This window comes from Malaclemys terrapin, chromosome 7 (assembly GCF_027887155.1).
Source record: "Malaclemys terrapin pileata isolate rMalTer1 chromosome 7, rMalTer1.hap1, whole genome shotgun sequence".
In the NCBI taxonomy this organism is placed as follows: Eukaryota; Metazoa; Chordata; order Testudines; family Emydidae; genus Malaclemys; species Malaclemys terrapin.
Genome location: NC_071511.1, coordinates 40,257,116 through 40,275,232, shown reverse-complemented (window position 1 = coordinate 40,275,232; position 18,117 = coordinate 40,257,116). Strand labels below are relative to the sequence as shown.

The following is an 18,117-nucleotide window of genomic DNA, read 5'->3' as shown; positions in this document are numbered from 1 at the left end:
AATATGATCTATTAATGGGGATCTGAATTCTTTTCAAACTCCTGGAATGCCAGTGGCATAGAGGCACCTAAACAAATATTAACAGGGACGAATCAAGGAGTAAACAAGAGAACAGAGAAAATTAAGAAATCTTGCTAACTTCATTACTTTATTATGTGATCGACTTTGGCTGAGATTTTCAAACTGTCAAGGGGATTTGGATAGTTGTTTCCATTAATTTTAGTAGAAATTGGGCATCGGGACCTCTCAGGGACTTTGAAAAATCCCAACTTTGTCTTCAGCAAATTAACTTCTTAGCGCTTGCTCCATCACCTTTGTAAACAGTTTTCACCTAGCATTTAGGTATATATTCTTCAACTGTATTCTTGTAAATTTTCCAGGGGATGCTAATAAAGAGGAGGTCCCTCAAAGGAAGCAATGCAACGCTGTTATATGAAGCATCTGGAAGATGAAGCACCTCTATATAATATTCATTATAATCAGAAGTAGCCTATCCTCAGGATCAGGTAAGGGCAGGCATTGGACGAGCTTGTGCATTCATCCTTACTTCGATAATACTGCCAAAACATCATTGTTACGAAGTTTTCCAAGACCAGTTGGCCAGTGTAGTTCAGAATGGACCTCTAATATAAGCATGACCTTTGCGTTATTAAAACATCTCTGCAGCAATGCTTCTGATTGCTATTGTTTCCTATGACAGTGCCTGTTAGTTCTGTATAATCACTCTTTATTATTATATCTTGTGACTCTGCCTCCACTCCTCCAAATGATATTTCCTTACTATGATAATTTTAAGTATTTTAATATTCCCCAGTTTTGTTTGCTGCTTTCGCTCATGACATGTTAACACCACATCCCATAACCCTTTTCTTTCTGCTACTGTCCTCGTGGCTTGCTGTTTTGACATTTTGCTTTGCTTTAAACATGCCTTATCTGCCAACTAATTTACATCCTTGTTTCTAAGCTCTAAGTCACCTGGACATGTAATCACAGGCCTCTGACAAGCAGCGCAGACACGATCAACCATGACCACATTTTTTCAAAAAGCATTTGTTGTTTTTTTTTCTCACACACATTTCTGTCCAAATGAGGAAAAAACAGCAATAATAAACAGCTCTAGGCGACCCCTCCAGCACCAGCTTAGTTTCCCAAAGATAGTAGCCCATATGGAGGCAAGTGAAAGGTAGCTAATGTGGATAATGATAAAATAGCAGGTGCATTTCTTTGGTGCTTTGTGGTTGTGGAATTAATATCTTGGCCATTCTTAGCAGGCTTCACTCGCTGAGCCTGCGGGGAATAACTCTTCCACATGAGCTACTCCACAGGGGATCTTGGGTGGTACTAGGGGTGATATACAGTGGTATGTGATTTTCAGCCCTATTCATGCAGTTGATGAGTATTTCACAACCTTTGGTGACACCAGATGCTTCATGGTCCCACCTCCACAGTTTATCTCCAGCAGTAACAGCAACCTGACATGGGTCCATGCCCAACACAACTCTGAGAATGGCTGCATGTTTCATTATGATGGAAAATAGCTTTTCATGCTTCTTACTATTAAACCTAAAAATCTTATTTTGACACTTCACATTGCCATGACCCACAATCTAAACAGTACACGCTTAGGCACAAGGGAAAATATTTATTTCAGCATCTTGTGCTGACTGGGATTTGGAAACATTTCCAGCTTACCTACATCTCCCAAACACCTTCCTTATTCAAGAGTCTTAAGTGTTTCCAAAGATCATCCTCTACTTTTGGCGGTATGGAAAATTAATGTGTTCCTCATCGAATAAAATTTGGTCAGATGCTGGCTATAGCTCAGAATGGAGATGTAAATAGTGAAGACAGGGCTGGATGACTGAATTTCACATGTTGCAAAAATTTTTGATATAATTTTTTTTCTCATCCTGAATTAGGATAAAAAGTTGAAATTTCAAAAATGTTGCTAATGAAAAACCAAAAATAATTTCAAATCAGTTCAAACAAAATTTTTCATTTTAATAATTTTGAAATGCTCTCTTTTGATTTTGACCACCTGCCCCCTTTTTTAACATGATTTTAGTCTAAATTCCAGTTTGAAAATGTTGGAAGGGGATGTTTCAACCATTGTTTGAACCTATTTTCCAATTTTTTTTGAGTTGGACGTTTCATCGCTTGTTTCATGAACAGTTTTAATTTTGATGAATAGGCATTTTTGCTGAATAAATGGTTCGGAGAAAAATTCCCAACCAGCTCTACTGAGGACCATGAGTCCTGGATGTGCACAGGGGAGGAGATCTCACACTGAGCTACTAGGGAGGAATGCCAAACCCAAGAATAGTTTTCAAAAGCACTGTTTGGCCTAATGCTGCTCCCATTGAAGATAATGCTAAAACTCCCATCGACATCGACATGAGAAGTGTGTGGTGAGTACTGAGTGCGTTTGAAAATCACCCCCCAAAAGAGAGAGAAAAATACCATTAATTCCTATAACTTGTAACATAAACTCACCCCTCTCTGAATTAGTTTCTGTTAATATGCAAAAATGAGACAAAGATGGCTGGTTTGGGTTTTTTATTAAATATGATCCTTCATTTTTATCTTATTGGACTAGGAATCTGAGCGGTGTGTGGTAGACATCATCCATTAATCATGCAGTATGGCTCCTGAGTCTGTTCATGAAGTGGTAATAAACTCCTGCAGACAGTAAAGAAGAGGAGCAGGTGCTTAGCATTATTTAATCTTGTCAGAGAGCAGTAAAATTTGCCAACTGTTGCTTTTGAGACTGATGAAGAGCAGAATAACTGGGGGGAAGCTACTGGAAAAATGAATCTAGCAAGAGAAACAAGAGATTTAGGAACCACACCTAAAATTTTTCTACCTGCAAAACTCCCAGAAGCTAGAACATTACATATAGATTATAAAGTGCCTTGAGATCTATTGATGATATGCACTGTAGAAAAGCTAGGTATCAATAAATTATTACATACTTTACAACCTACTTTGAGATTCCTTTGCATTCCTGGAGTAAAGATTGACACACAGTCCTTGCAACTACACTCGCTTCTTTGAAAGAATGAGTGGGTGGGACTTTTGAACTCTGGGGCGGGCACTGACAAGGGACAGAGACTTTTGGGTTGTTGGACTTTGGGCTTTGGGGTGATTGGACAATGGATATGTACCGTTGGCTTCTGTGCATTCCTGTTTCTCCTTTTAAAAAAATACAATTAATTATTGTTTGAGATACACATGTGCATATCTGAGGACAGGCTTAGTCCTCAAATATTTGGCTTCCAGGATGAGGATTATAGAATAGGATCACACTGTTCACTTTTAGTTTTGTTTTCATTGTTGTTCAAACAAAGTGGTGGTGTTTGAGAAATGTAATTCCAAATCCACAAAGGGTGAAAGCAGTTTGGAATCCAAAGCAAATTTCTATGCTAATTTTTTGTTTTATTTTCCTTCATGTAAACAGCTAGTTAATATTATCAGCCCTCTGTTTCAAGCTAGCTCATAACTGTAGGACATTAAGGGCATTTAAAAAAAAAAGTATTTCTCTTATGACCGGAAACAAGAGATTATCTTCATATGGGCAGATGCCTTAATGAGCACTATTTTCAAATTATTGATGTATAGAATTTCATTTGGATTTCCCAAACATGCACCATTTCTAACAAGCGGCTCTTTTGACTTCTCCAAATAATTTTCAAGACCAGTTTTGAATCTAAACTTTTATAAAGCCATCAGACCACTAATAGGGAATTTTAGAAGCATTGTTTCAAAGCCATATGCTACATAGATCAACTATCTTTTTGCCGCCTTTTCTAAAATACCATGGCCAAGATTTTCACACGTGAATAGTGACTTTGGGTGTCCAACTTTAAAGGAGCCTGAATTTCAAAAAGTTGGTGCTCAGCACTTTCTGAAAATCAGGCTCCTTTAAGTTTTCTAAAGTTGGGCACCAAAAATCTTGAGTCACTTTCAAAAGTCTTGGCCTACTGTTATGCATCATACTAAGACAATTTGCATCATAACTAGTACACTATTAATACGGTTCAAATAAGAAGAAGAATGGGTGGGGATTAAGTTGCTGGGTCAGTTATTGGTTAATTAAGAATTATAATCGTGTTTAAAACTTGAATTTACTATATATTCAGTACAGCAAAATAATTGGCATATGTCAGGGATCGGCAACCTTTCAGAAGTGGTGTGCCAAGTCTTCATTTATTCACTCTAATTTAAGGTTTCGCGTGCCAGTAATACATTTTAACGTTTTTAGAAGGTCTCTTTCTATAAGTATAATATATAACTAAACTATTGTTGTGTGTAAAGTAAATAAGGTTTTTAAAATGTTTAAGAAGCTTCATTTAAAATTAAATTAAAATGCAGAGCCCCCCAGACTGGTGGCCAGGACTTGGGCAGTGTGAGTGCCACTGAAAATCAGCTTGTGTGCCACCTTCGGCACGTGTGCCATAGGTTGCCTACCCCGGCATATGTTAACATATCTGCCCACTGCCACATTTTTCTTAGTATCGTGTAGTGTCACATGAGTAGTTTAGATGAGGCCAAAATACTCACTGGTGAAAGAATGATCCTCTTTATTCACCCAGCTAGAGAACACAACAATACAGGGAGACATGGCCAGCTGCAGGGACCAGTCCAGTAAAAAGCACAGCCATGATCAAGACCAGTTTAGACAAACATGGGGATTCCTGTGAAAACAATTGTTTGGGGCTCCTAGATTCAGTTAGTGACCTCTCCTCTCCATCTGTCACAAACTCCTGTGCCATGTAAATTTCTGGGGACTGAGCCCTGCAGTGGGTGAGGGAGAGAACACACAATGCATTCTGAACTGGTGCATGTGTTTGTGGAGACAGTTAAGGAAATAGTGTCTGGAGGATGGGTGAAGAGGTGACTCCTCTTAAACTGATCCTGGTGGCGGGAGATAAGTTAGAATGCAGCTTTTAAACCCAAGCTGACTAGCTGTATGGCTGGTGTTATCCCTTAAGCCAATCAAAAAGTCAGACACTACAATGTGCTGCGTGTTTTCTTTAGACGTGACTACTGCCATGTGTTGTTGCTCACATGAGACTTGGACACTAGCTTGGAGGTGCTTGTATGGGACATGAACTCTAATAGTGGGGGTACTGATAGTACTTGCATATTCCATTGCATAGGATACAACCAAGGTGTTTAGTGATGTGTTTAGATATATTTTAGGTTCATAAAGGGCAAAAAAGTTGGTAGACCTGGAAGGTGCATTTCTACAGATGGCTAAGCAGAGCGAAGTCAGGAAAGCAAGGAAACGGCAGGTGCTACCACCCCCTAGAGATGTCTACTGTGCACTTGTGCTGATTGCTTAGCGAATTCAACTGTGCTCTGGGCCCAGAAAAGGAAGTTTGACTGAGGTATTGCAGCTGCTTTGTGTCTGGCTTTTCTGAGATTTCATACCAATTCTCTGTATACTTGACTTCTTGCTCTGTGTGTATACATTTTCTGTACCACCAACTTGCTCTTGAGTCAGGATGTCAAAGCAGATGGTTCTTTCTTTTCCAAAATGCTGCAATACTCTGGTGTGCAGCCATTAGTAAATTACAGGGTAAGGATCTCCCGTTGATTCCCCCATTCCTTGTATTAGCAAGTGCATGGGAAACACCATTGGAAGCCGGTGCAATTTAACATCTACTGTAACTTATTTTTTTCTTTTAACATTTGAAATGTTTTTGAATAATTTTTTCTCTGCCTCAGCTGAATAATAAAGACAGTTTTTTTAACACAGAGCAGCATACTGCAGCAAGATCTAGTCATCTACTGTTAACACTCCTCCTTCACCTAGTATCAGCTGAGCTTACAAAATACATATCCTAGTCTGAAGTCCATGTCCACATTAGGTCTTAAGTGAAAATGGGCTTACTCTCATCCCGGTGCCCCTTTTGTACATAAGATGAAACCTCCCTATTCCTAAAATGGAATGAGAAGTGGAATAACAGGAGTATGACATGTATGACAGAACTATGGGGAGGAGGCTTACATGATATCTACCAACTCTACACCTGCCTAAGGCTCTGATCCTGCAGTGATCTGATCCTCTGATCCTCCTGGGGATGCCAACTGTCCATGAAGACTCTGACTGCTCTCAGGATCAAACATTACATTTGTGCTATTTGTCCTTTCCTTTAGTGAGCACTAGGGACCTTGAACCTCAGTTAATTAGCTAGACCTGCGGAAAGTCAATGCAAAATGCTACCAAATGTTTTCCATTCACTCATTCAAACCAATGGTCACGTTTTACACCAACTCTTGCATTCACTTTGCACAAGTGTAAATAATTACGCAAGGGGCAGTACAATAGAGAATCAGGCCCTGTATCTTTAAAAAGACACAGTGCCGGATCTTCAATTATGCAAAGGCCTCTTTACATGGATCTGGCAGTGTGAAGAGATCTGAGAAAAATGAAGAATTCAGGCCAAAGAAGACCTATTTACACAGGTGTAAATGAGAATGCAAGACAGTGGAGAATCAGGCCCCAAAAATCAACTTAACATAGAAACATATCTTCAACATTTGAATTCAAGTCATAAATGAAATACATAATATTTAATAGTTCTCAGAGTAAAATCAATGTTCTCTTTAATTACTTAATTGTTTTTCCCCTTTCCCTCCTGCTCTGCCAGACAGAACTAGTTTCAGAACTGCATTTTCAAGTGGTCTTATATTTATTGGATGCTCATGATGAATCAAAAAGCACATCAGTAGAACACCCAGGCTGCTCGTAAAACGAATGCTGTTTTGGTGGGATTGCATCCATGACCCATTTGTGGTTAGCTTTAATTTGCAAAAGAAATTGAGATTGCAAATTCATTACCAGAGGCACTACCATTCCGCTTTGAAAACCTTTAGAACATTTTTTTAAAAAAATCTTTTTTTGAAAAATGATTTTTTTCCCTGGAAAATTAATCCGAGCGCAGTGAAAATATATTTCCAGATCACTTCATCCTTTGTGGAATATTTTCCTTTTTAATAAATTAAATCTCAAATTCAAAGTCATGTTAATAGGACCGATCTCCAAATGCTGTAGGCATTAGCCATGCACTGCAGCTTTTGACAGTGTTTTCTCTTAATCTACTCTTCTTTCTACTGCTGTATCCACATCTCTGCCATTGAAGTCAGTGGGACTGCTTGTACAATGATCACACATGTGAATAAGAAGGGCTGAAGAACTGGGTTGTAAACTTACTGAAAACCAAATAGGAACTTCATTGAAGATAGAGGAATATATCCCAGTCTTCTCACTCATTGCATGATCATGTAATTTGTTGTGGAAACCCCCTTTGCCCTTATTGGTTAATCGCACTCTAGAATCTCAGCTTTCATTAAAACATTATTTTGAAGATAACCTTGAAAATGTAACCAGAGTGTAAGCCAATGCAGTGTTGTTTTCTTGAATCTGCAGACAGCCTGAATTGCTAGCTCTGAGAGATGGGAACCCATCTTCAACCCAATGTGATGTTATCTATTTCATTGATGGTAAATCATTTTAGCAAAAACATCCAGTTGATGCACCCAAAGCCCAATACTTCCCTACACATCTTCCCCCCTGACAACTTTTATGATGCATTTACTAAATGCAATACAAAAATCCATGTGTGATGGGGCACCTGCCCCACACTGGGCTCTAAGGGGTTAATAGAGCCCTAGGGAGGCTGTGCAGAAGGTAGCCAATCGAAGAAGGGCTGAGGGGAGCAGCCAATCAGGGCCCGGCAGGCCCCTATAAGAACAGCTGCATGGCAGAGCAGCTTCAGTCACTCCCTGGAGCTCCAGGAGGGAGGAGGACTAGCTTGCCTTGCAGACTGAAGGCAGCTAGCACCCTGGACAGAGCAGTGCTGCAGGCAGAGACCTGGGGAGCTAAAGGCAGCAGGGATCTGCAAGCTGAGGCCCTGAGGCAAGAGCAAAGAGGGTGCTGGGTCCGCAGGGAAGTTGCCCAGGGAAATCTACTGAGGAGTTAGAGGGGGTGCAGTAAGCAGCGGCCTTCTACAGGGTCCCTGGGGACCTGGAGTAGAGGGTGGACCCAGGTCCCCCCAACTTGCCGCTGGAGAAGAGGCTAGACAGTAGACTGCAGTCACCACTGAGAAAAGTAGCTGGACAGGGATTGCAGAGGCGTCCCCTGGAAGTGGGGGAGCACAGTGTGTGGCATGGTCAAAGTGTTCAGTCACTGAAGAAGATAATGCGGTCCTTGGAGGGACATGTGTCCAGGAGCAGAAGAGGTGATGGGCAGAGCACCACTGGAGGGGGCACACTGGCTACCAAAGCTAATTCCCATATTGACCACAAGAAGGCACCAAAGTGGTGAGTGAACCCAGTTAGAACATTATATGTTAAACAATGAAAATGTGGAGGCAGTGTGAAAACCATTAGCTTGCTTTTCAAAAAATACTGGGACTATTGTACTGATTGTATTATTAATTTTTCCTATCTAGTTAATTATAAAGCTTAATCCACAGTCTTTGCTTCACGATTTTGGTCCAGCTTCATGGAGTCCACATGGAATTGCTAATACTACTGTTTCTAACCACAGGATAATCCTTCCTCCTGCACTAGTTTATCATGTTTGTTTAGGGAGATGTTGACAAAAAAAGGTATTTAAAAATAAATATTGACTGAATTCACAGTAGCTCAGCAAAGCTTGGCTGTACAGTTAAAAGGAACACAATTAGTGTTGTGAATTAAGCTGTATAGAAAGCATTTTCTTATCAGTGCTAGCCTTCTCCCTTTGACTAGCTGGGAATGATAACTTGGTGGAATTATTGTTTTTGAATAATCCCTTTCGATCAGCAGTATCTTGCTGCCACCACCACATGTCATGAAGATTGACGGGTGAGATAAGGATGACAGGCAGTGAGTCCTGCCCTTAACTGGAGGTGTTCAAAGACAGTCCCATTTTAACAGGAAGGCCTACCCCCCTCAATGCCATCAGAAGTCCCACCTTAACTGGCAATGATGATGTCACAGGAAATGGTGTTATGCTCTAAAATTTTGCCTTCTGGGGAGTGCCTTAACCCCTTTTGATCCCTGATTGCCAATAGGAAGGCGTGCCTTACCCAAGGAGGGAGTCAATAGGATTTAGTATATGGCCCAAATCCCTTCTTCAGTATCTAATAAGTAGTGTCATTTCTATGACTTCCTCATTTCCAGTTAAGGTGGTGATTGGGGGGGGGGGGAGGAGATTTCCAATGGCACTGACAGGACAGGACTTCTCTCATGTCAATCTTATCTCATCGACCAATCTTTGATATTTTCTAGGGTCAAGATCCTATTTTAGTCTCATTCACATTGTAACTTAATTACATTAATACATCTTAACTGGTGGGCATATTTGTTCAGATTTTTACTTTTGTATTGCCTGTTTCCTATGATCAGTTTATAATACAGATCAGCTTGGTCAGTCATTTCTAAAGACTTGTATTGAGGGAATCTGTCCAATATGTCTTTGATTTACTAAAACTACATGCATAGGTTTTTTTTCATGGTGTGCCGTATTGGAATGCAGTTTCTAATAGTATTGACAACCTTAGATTGAAATAGAGCTAAAAGGCTGAAGGCATGGGCTGCTCTGATAAATCTCAAAATTCATACGTGCAGGTGTGACTAATCTGTTTATTTGTTTCATGTTCCTCTAATGAAAGTCCCTGAACATTTGAATATGAGCTCCTATCTTGCATTAAGAATATTTTCCAACTTAACTCACATATTAGTAACTAATTGACCATTGTTTGGCACCCAGGCATATAAATTGTGTGCATGGAATATACAGATCTGAGATCTTCCAGATTTACTCTCTTGCAGCCTTCTCTTGTGGGATTTTACTCAGAAAGGAGCAATCCAGCCCTGAGTAATGAATATCTTACTTATCGGCAGGACTTCTCATTTCGAAGGATCCCAAAGTGGTTTACAACCTACTTCCAATATATATATAGGAATCACTTTATCCACTGCAGCAAGGCAGCCAAACCTGGGGGTGAAATGAAACAACTATTCAACAGTATAAAGCAACCCTATGCAGAGGCCACTCAAGGCAATCTGCTGCCCCATGCAAAACTTCACTGTGCTACCTCCTCCTCACACTTCCCTCAGTGCCACAGACTGTCTACAGGGCTCTGAACTGCAGAGCACTCTAATGCATAGCATTCTCAATGCTCCATGTAGATCTTGCTGGTGCAAACTAAAGGGTACCTATTGTGCATTAACACAGTCCTGTGGACTACATCAGTGTGAACTAGGTACTTCTTAGCAGGGCCGGCTCCAGGCACCACCTTAACAAGCAGATGCTTGGGGCGGCCAAGGGAGAAGGGCGGCACTTGTGGCAATTCGGGAGTGGCAGGTCCCTCATTCCCTCTAGGAGCGAAGGACCTGCCGTTGAACTGCCGCCACCAATTGTGGCTTTTTTTGCTTGGGGCGGCAGAAATGCTGGAGCTGGCCCTGCTTCTTAGTTCACACCAGCAGGGACTACATGGAGCAGTTAGCGTGATCTGCAATTCATACCCCCTAGTCCCATTTGCAGAGCCATGTAGACGACAATACATTTTGTAGGTTGAGCATTTTAACAAAATCGCTTCTCCCAGAAGTCTGCCACCTTAGGCAGCTGCTGCTCTAACAGCTGCCTCATATGCCTATAGCTAGAGAAGCTCCTGACCACACAAGATTTTAGGGCAAGAACTGAAACACAGTCACAGCTTCAAGGAATATATAGGTAGACAGCATGTAATTACCTAAACTGGAATTTGGCCAGAATGCTGGAGCTTAACATTCTTCCTCTGGTGAAAAGAGCAATGGAAAGGAAAACACACTGACCATAATTGGTCAGGTTCTTAGCCATTGCAGTATGTGAATGACACCTCCCACAGCAGCGTTCCCAAAACACAATGCTGGGTATTGGCTCAGTACTGGCTCAGAAGGAAGCATTCCACACCACCTTTAGACCTTTTCCATGTTATGGTGCTAAGGCTGAGAAACAAGCAAGACATGCTCAGCCATGAAATGTAAGCCTTCTGGGTGATTTAAAGAGGGACAATGTCAGAGTATGGATGAGATTTGCAAAGCTCAGCCCCCATTGAAATTAATGGGAATTGGGATTTCAAATCCCTCAGGAGGTTTTGAAAATAGCCTATCAATCCAAAATGTATGTTAGACAGGACATGGGTCTAGCTGGGATCTCCTAGATGGGACCTCTAGTCCATGGGACTACATGGGGTCACCCAGTCCAGTCCCCTGCTATCCACATTCGTAAATTTAGCAAGTTACATCTTAAAACTAGTTAAGTTTGCCCTTGTTACTTCAATTGAGAGATTCTTGCACAGCCTCACTCCTCAGATGGTTAGAAACCTTCTAATTTCCAACCTAAATTTACCCGGTTTACCCCTCTTTGTTCTTGTGCCAATTTATCCTTTAGTTTCCATAGCTCTTCTCCCTCCCTGGCACTTACCCTCTGATGTAATTTACAATGTTTTCAGATAAAAGATATCAGAAAAGCAAATATTAAAAGGCTGTCAGGGTATTAAAGAAAAACAGTGAAAACCATATTATTTGTCTTTGTATGCTCCCTGGCAGCATTTGCAGCCTCAACATTGCAGCACTGCAGTAGTGCAGGAGAACCTGACAAGGAAACACAAAATGCTAACAAAGAGCAAAAATGGTGCTAACTACACCAAGAGGTTTTGTTTTAATAAGCGAAGGAGTTAAGGAAATTTGATAACACACTTGTGTTTTTTTTTTTACCCAACATTTGTCTTGAAACTAGAACATGGGAATTTCCAGCCTGAATCAGACCCACAGTTCATCTAGTCCAATATCTCACCTCTGAAAGTGGCCAGTACGAGATGCTTCAGAGAAAGGTGCAAGAACCCTGTAATAGGCAGATGTGAGTGTGACAATATACCTCTGTGTTCATGCTGTGCACATTATTGTAATAATCTTTGTACAAAGTATGCCTTGCAAAGTATCATTTGAAAACTCATAATTTGCTGGTCAGTAATCAAGTACGTGTGGCAACATTGAATGTGAAGTTATAAGATTCCCCTGTATGGTGGTGTTAACACATGTTCCAAACCCCACAGTGCTGCCCAAATAAAAGTTGGCATACATAGAACATAAGAACGGCCATACTGTGTCAGATCAATAGTCCATCTAAGCCAATATCCTGTCTTCTGACAGTGGCCAATGCCAGGTGCTTCAGAGGGAATGAACAGATAATCATCAAGTGATCCATCCCCTGTCGCCCATTCCCAGCTTCTGGCAAACAGGTCTGTCCTAAACAAAGGTATGTGTGCTTGCCTTAATTTGCATTTAAGCAGTAATCTGAGACATTAAGCAGGAAGGGAGGACAAAGGAAGTTCAAACAGGTGGAAAAAAACCCCAGGGAATATCCTTCCACATAGAATCTTTGGCTTCTGTTTCTCACCTGGAAATCTTTTTCAAGAAAGGGACTGATAGTATAAAAATGAGGGACAAATACCCCAAAGCACCCCTCTCTCTCTGCCCATCACATTCACTGTGCCTGAAGAGACAAAGGAAGCAGACAATGAACTCTGGGGGAGGAGCCCTGATCTAAAGAGTTTGGTCAGTAAGACTGCTGAAAACATGTGGTGAGAACTTCGCTGTGAATCTAATATCATTTGTTAAATTGGGCACCAGTAAACATTTACTTTTTATTTTTCTTGTAACCATTTCTGACTTTTATGCCTCATTACTTGTAGTGACTTCAAATCTCTCTTTAGATAAAACAAGTTTATTAACTATAATCAATGTGTTCAAGTTGAAGTGTCTGGCTAACTCAATTTGGGGTAACAAGTTGTGTTCATATTATTCCATTCAAGGAATAACAGACTTAATATATTTGTACTGTCTGTGAGAGGGCTGGGCAGTGCAGGACATACGTTTCTGGGGGGAAATCTAGGATTGGGAGTGAGCTGGAGTCACACTGAGGTAATTTTAAGGCTGGTAAGAGCCATGGTGTGGCTGGCTGCAGCACACACACAGACATGCTGGAGGCTGTCTGTGAACAGAAAGGCATTGTAAAGGGCACCCCAGGCTCACAGGGCAGGGGTGACACAGCTACTCATTAGTCTGGATTGTACCCTGGTGTCACAGTGAGATAATCTGCCTCCCAAGAAGGACTCATTTTATTGCCTAATATTAAAGGTTGGTGGAAACCCTGAATTCTGAGGTGTTTTTTTATATACCTTCAAAAACTTGTTTTCATATTAACTGTTACAGTTCTGTATATTCTCATCATACACAAAAATGTCCAATCCCTCTTTGAATCTCACTAAATTCTTGTGGCAATGAGCTCCATAGTCTAGCTAGGCACTGAGTGAAAAAGTCTTTCCTTTTATCAATTTTTAATACTCCTTTCAGTTTTGTTGAATGTCCTGTTCTTGTTGACCCAAGGGATTAACCAAAATTCAGGGTCCTGTGGGTTGTTTCCATTAGAAGGAGAAAATGATGGAGTCAATACTCTGATGAAGTATTGTTCATTTACAAAATATGTACATGAAGTTGTGTTTTCCTGAACACAATGGGAATCAAACAATAGAAACTAGTTCCTTTGTTCGCAATTCCAAGCCTTTTTTCAGCCAGAACTCTATCCAAAAAGTTCTTTTTTCCCCAGGGCCACACCTCGTAGTACTTGTTCTGGCAGTCACCTAGGCTTTCTGGTCCTTCCAAGTCTGTTTCTGAGAGGTTTTTCACTGTACAAACAGCTCCACCACTAAATGCCCTAGCCACCATATTTGCTATATCAATCCCCAGAGAAACTGTGTGGACCACATGGGTTAGCTTCTACTCAAACCTTGTCATGTGCCTATTGTTTGGGTGGTGGTCCTATTGTTTCAAGTATGTAGTTCCAACAAGAAGCTCAATTGCTTTTTACACCTACCCTGAATCAAAGGCAACAGTTACACCTACTAGCTATAATGGGCTTTAAGCCAACCCAGAGCATTCCCCTCCCCCACCCCAGCAGTGATGTTTGTGTTCTTGATGTTGGAAATCCAGAGGCAGAAGACCTGACATGGAACATGGTCACACATCAGGCATATACTGATTATTGGTATGGAAAGCTACAAAATATTTAGGGCTCAATTGCATAGGGCAGATTGCACTCATATTCAGAGGTGTACTTTTCTCAGACTGAGTGAAATTCATTCCTTCTCCAAAGGGCAGAACAAAGCTTATACATCACTTACATCCCATTTAAACCAGTTTGAGAGCTTACATGAGATTTAAGTGTGCTAGCAATCTGTGCAAGGGTAAATGTCACACTGTGGGAATGTGGGACTCTTACAGATGCTAATGGGTATGCACTAAGTTCATATAGACTCAAATATACTCATATAGATTCAAAACAACAAGACATAACTGGATTTTCTTCAATTAAATAGTATAAGAAACTTGGTCAATTGAGGAAGTGGATTTTTCAGCACATCTCCCATTAGCGCAATCCAATAACACCCAAGAGTACAATGATCAATGAACCAAAAAAACTTCTCCCAGGATTTTTTTCAAGCTATCAGAAACTGAAATAATCAGTTACAAAGCTGACACTTTGAAAAAGGGAAATAGAGTTGAATGAAGTACAGTATATGGGGTTGAGGGAATGTGCTACCCCTTTAATGGACTGACTGGTGCTTACAATCTAGACAGCCTGACATAATCAAGGGTAATTAACCCCTGCCCTGCCCTAGAGCTATTTAAATAGGAACAAGCAGCTCCCCAAAAGAGGGGACTAGTAGCCATGCAGACTGCAAGGGGGTGGTGAGCTCTCACATGCTAGGAGACAGTGTTGTTAACTCTCATGATTTTGTCATGAGTCTCATGATAATTATTGTTTTCCTTAAAGCCCCAGCTCCTGGGGTCAAGTGGATATGTGATGATTTCAGCCTTCATTCCTGAAGAAACAGTAAATTTTAGTTCTTGTGGCTGTGGAGAAAGCTTCAAAATGTGACCCCAACACACCCTACAGGCTCAAAAAGTAGAAGGGAAATAAAAAGAACACCAAATCTATTATTTGTAGATAATCTCATCATTTTAAAGCCAGTCTCATGATTTTTGAACACTTGGGGTTGGCAATGCTGAGGCAATCAGAATCTCTTATTTCAGGACTCTCTAAGTTTGGAAGCTCTGAACCAGGATCCTGAGGTAAGGACCTTATGAACTGTGTGACAAATGCACCTTCTCTGAGACCTTGTTAAAAGGACTGCTATTTGTTTGTTTTGATTTCCCTTCACTGAGATCCTTCAAAGTGAACTTACTGATATCCCAGTTGGGCATGGGGGTGTGGGGGAAAGCCATGGTGGGGACACACCGATAGTGCCACTACTGGGCTGCAAGGGGTGGGAACAGAACATGCCTTTCACAATGAGTCAAATGAAATCCAGGGGTAAGTTCACTTCTATCAATGAAGGTACACTCTGTGGAGCAGATTGCGGCCCATCCTGTGTGTCTAGGAAGCGGAGTAAAGCATAAGGTGCCCCCCTTTACTCTTTTTGTACTGACTATCCATAATGTGAATAGCCGTATGGAGGAGGAATGGCTTTTGGGGAGCTGCTACAACCATTCCTGTGCATGTAGACAGGGACTGCAGGTGAAGGAGTGGGGAATGGGTGGACCCTTGTTTCTGTGCCAGCCAGTACATCTATCTGGGGGCTTTATACTGCTGCCTGTCACTGTGGCATCTGAGTGCCTTCCCTGTGACATCTGTGTAGTTATGCTGGGGGATGTATGTCCTACTATGTATTCTTCTGGAAGAGTGCACTAAACTCTTCCACAAAGCCACAGTTGACCCCCCCACCCCCGGATGAATTTGGTCCTGGATTTACATAATGATTGTAAATGGTAATATTTACTTTTGACTATAATCTCTTTATCCAATTCTTATGGACTGATTTTTCCCTATCCACAAAGGTCTGTTTTTGTGGTAAGCACATCTGGATGGTTTGCATCAGAGTGGAGTTGGGAAAGAGATCGTCTGCTTAGAGAACTTATTTTGATGACAGACAGGAAATAGACAGACTGCTAATTTTGGCTTTGCCATCACCCTCGTAGCCAGTGCGCTTGACAGAACTGTCCTCTTGCTGCTTCCTCGGCCATGCAAATCTCTTAATAGTCCCTGGATACTCTCTAGTCACAATCGTTTTAAATTCTGATCTCATGATGATGATATTCTTGGATCTCCTCTTGTCTCTGCTATAGTTAGAGTTGCTTGTACATTTCTGTATGCAGTAATTTCTTTCCCTTCCACATGTTATTAAAGTCAAATAGGGGAGAGCCAAGACTGTTGTGAGTTATTTTTTTAAAATGTGACTCTAGCCAACTCTCTTCTTCTGGGATGTGAAAATGTAATGAAACATTATAAATGCATTTTTATGCTATAGAAAGGCAAAAAGAGCTATTGTGGTGATCATTAGATTATTTGTTATAGTCTATTAAGGCCAAATGCTGGTTCCAGTAGCATCCATCATTGTTGGGCTCCAATGCAATTATCATTAGGGACTTGATCCAAAGCCCACTGAAGTTGGTGGGTAGCTTTCTATTGACTTCAGTGGGATTTGATCAGGCTCCAAATTAATAATCTTTTAAAATCAAACCTGGGTTCCAGTAGCGTCCACCAAGGCTAGGTTTCACAGCCACAGGTGCTCCTAATGAGGATCTTGCCGGGGTAACTTAGGGCTGCAGTAATCCTCAAAACCTGGTTCAAAGGGGGGGGGGGGAGGTTATGCAGGTGTCCTCAGAATTAGCTCTCACTGTCCTGTTCCCATACTTGTATGCACTGTCCCTTAGAAATTCAGCCTATGGTGTAGAGTGGGGGAAAAGAGGTCAAATAATAAAGTTCTGCTGAGATGAAGCTGGTCAGTCACCACATCATGATTTCTGCTTTAAGAATCCTCTGACCAAAGTCTAATTTCAGTTCAATCGCTATTCAGTTACTGAGCCAGTAATGTACTGCAACCACCTTTGGCACCAATTGAATGAGGATAGGGGCCACTGGGTATTTTTCCAGCTTTTGCATTTTGTGCTTGAATAAAATAAGGCCTAAGAAACACCACATTAATTTATAACTTCTCAATATTTCCAAGTCAATAACCAAGTTTATCTGATGTAAAGATTTCTTTACAGTGTGACTCTGTTACTGTGCTTCAGAAGGGGAAAGACAATAGCTACAAGGGTGACCCATATTCATGCTGTTTTTAATCACAAGATAATTAAAACAAATTACTTATTATAGTGCCTTTCATCCCAAGGGTTCCAAAAGCTCTTTACAAAAAGTTGGTGAAATGTTGCTCTTAATTATATCCATACAATCATGTTCAAATCTGTGTCCTTTCTTCAGTCACTGAAATGCAGCCACCTCTGGGGAGGAACACAGCAGTTGCTTATCGGAACAGAATAAACTATGCAACAAGGTAGGGCAGCAGGTGATGGAAAAATGCCAAATCCAGTGGAAATGACTGGGGATATTTAGAGAGGTGGAATACTATCACCCACATTGGGCAGGAGGACATGAGAGAGCACCCCCATGCTTGGGAAAAGAATTGCCATTGGATTTTGAATGAATGCAGGTGGTCAGGATCTTATGACTCAGCTAGCGCACCTCCCCTCAGCCTGGAGTGGGGTTCAGGATCATCTGTTGAATTATTAGCACCACATAGTGTAACACCTGTGTTTTCATAGCTTCTGTCCTAGTGTTGACCAGGTTTAAGTCTGAGCTTCTGAGATGTGTTGAGGTATAGTTCAAATTGTTGTGGCTTCAAGCCTTGACACTCAACTATGTTATTGGAAACCATGGCTAGTTGTTGCTAGAAATACGGCCACAGAGGCCTGATCCAAATACTCAATTGTTTATGGAAGCATGATTCTCATCTGATTGTCAAATGTGTTTAATATGAAAAATGAAGCTAGGAGATAGCCTGCTGGAAACAGAAAACTATTTTGTGTCAAACTGCATGCTGCCATTATTTGCACAGTTCACAATTAGAGTGATCAAAGCAACGATCTGTTTCCTCTATCATGTTGTCTCCTGTAGCTTGTAGTGTAGTGCTTAACAGTATTAAAAGTGGTGTGAATACAATGACCTCAAGAGTTTTG

General features: G+C 41.1%; 1 protein-coding gene across 3 annotated transcripts in view; it reads left to right on the top strand.

Annotated features, from left to right (window-relative positions):
• Window positions 1–2,352: 2,352 nt before the first annotated feature.
• Window positions 2,353–18,117, top strand: part of SLC6A1 (solute carrier family 6 member 1) — a 134,134-nt gene continuing 118,369 nt past the window's right edge. For 2 of the 3 annotated variants that reach the window (XM_054036119.1, XM_054036117.1), the window contains exon 1: window positions 7,971–8,328. The gene's annotated coding sequence lies outside the window, so the exon portion shown is untranslated. Of the gene's footprint in view, window positions 2,409–7,970; window positions 8,329–18,117 lie in introns of those variants that run through there. The other variant, XM_054036118.1, reaches the window with a different exon arrangement.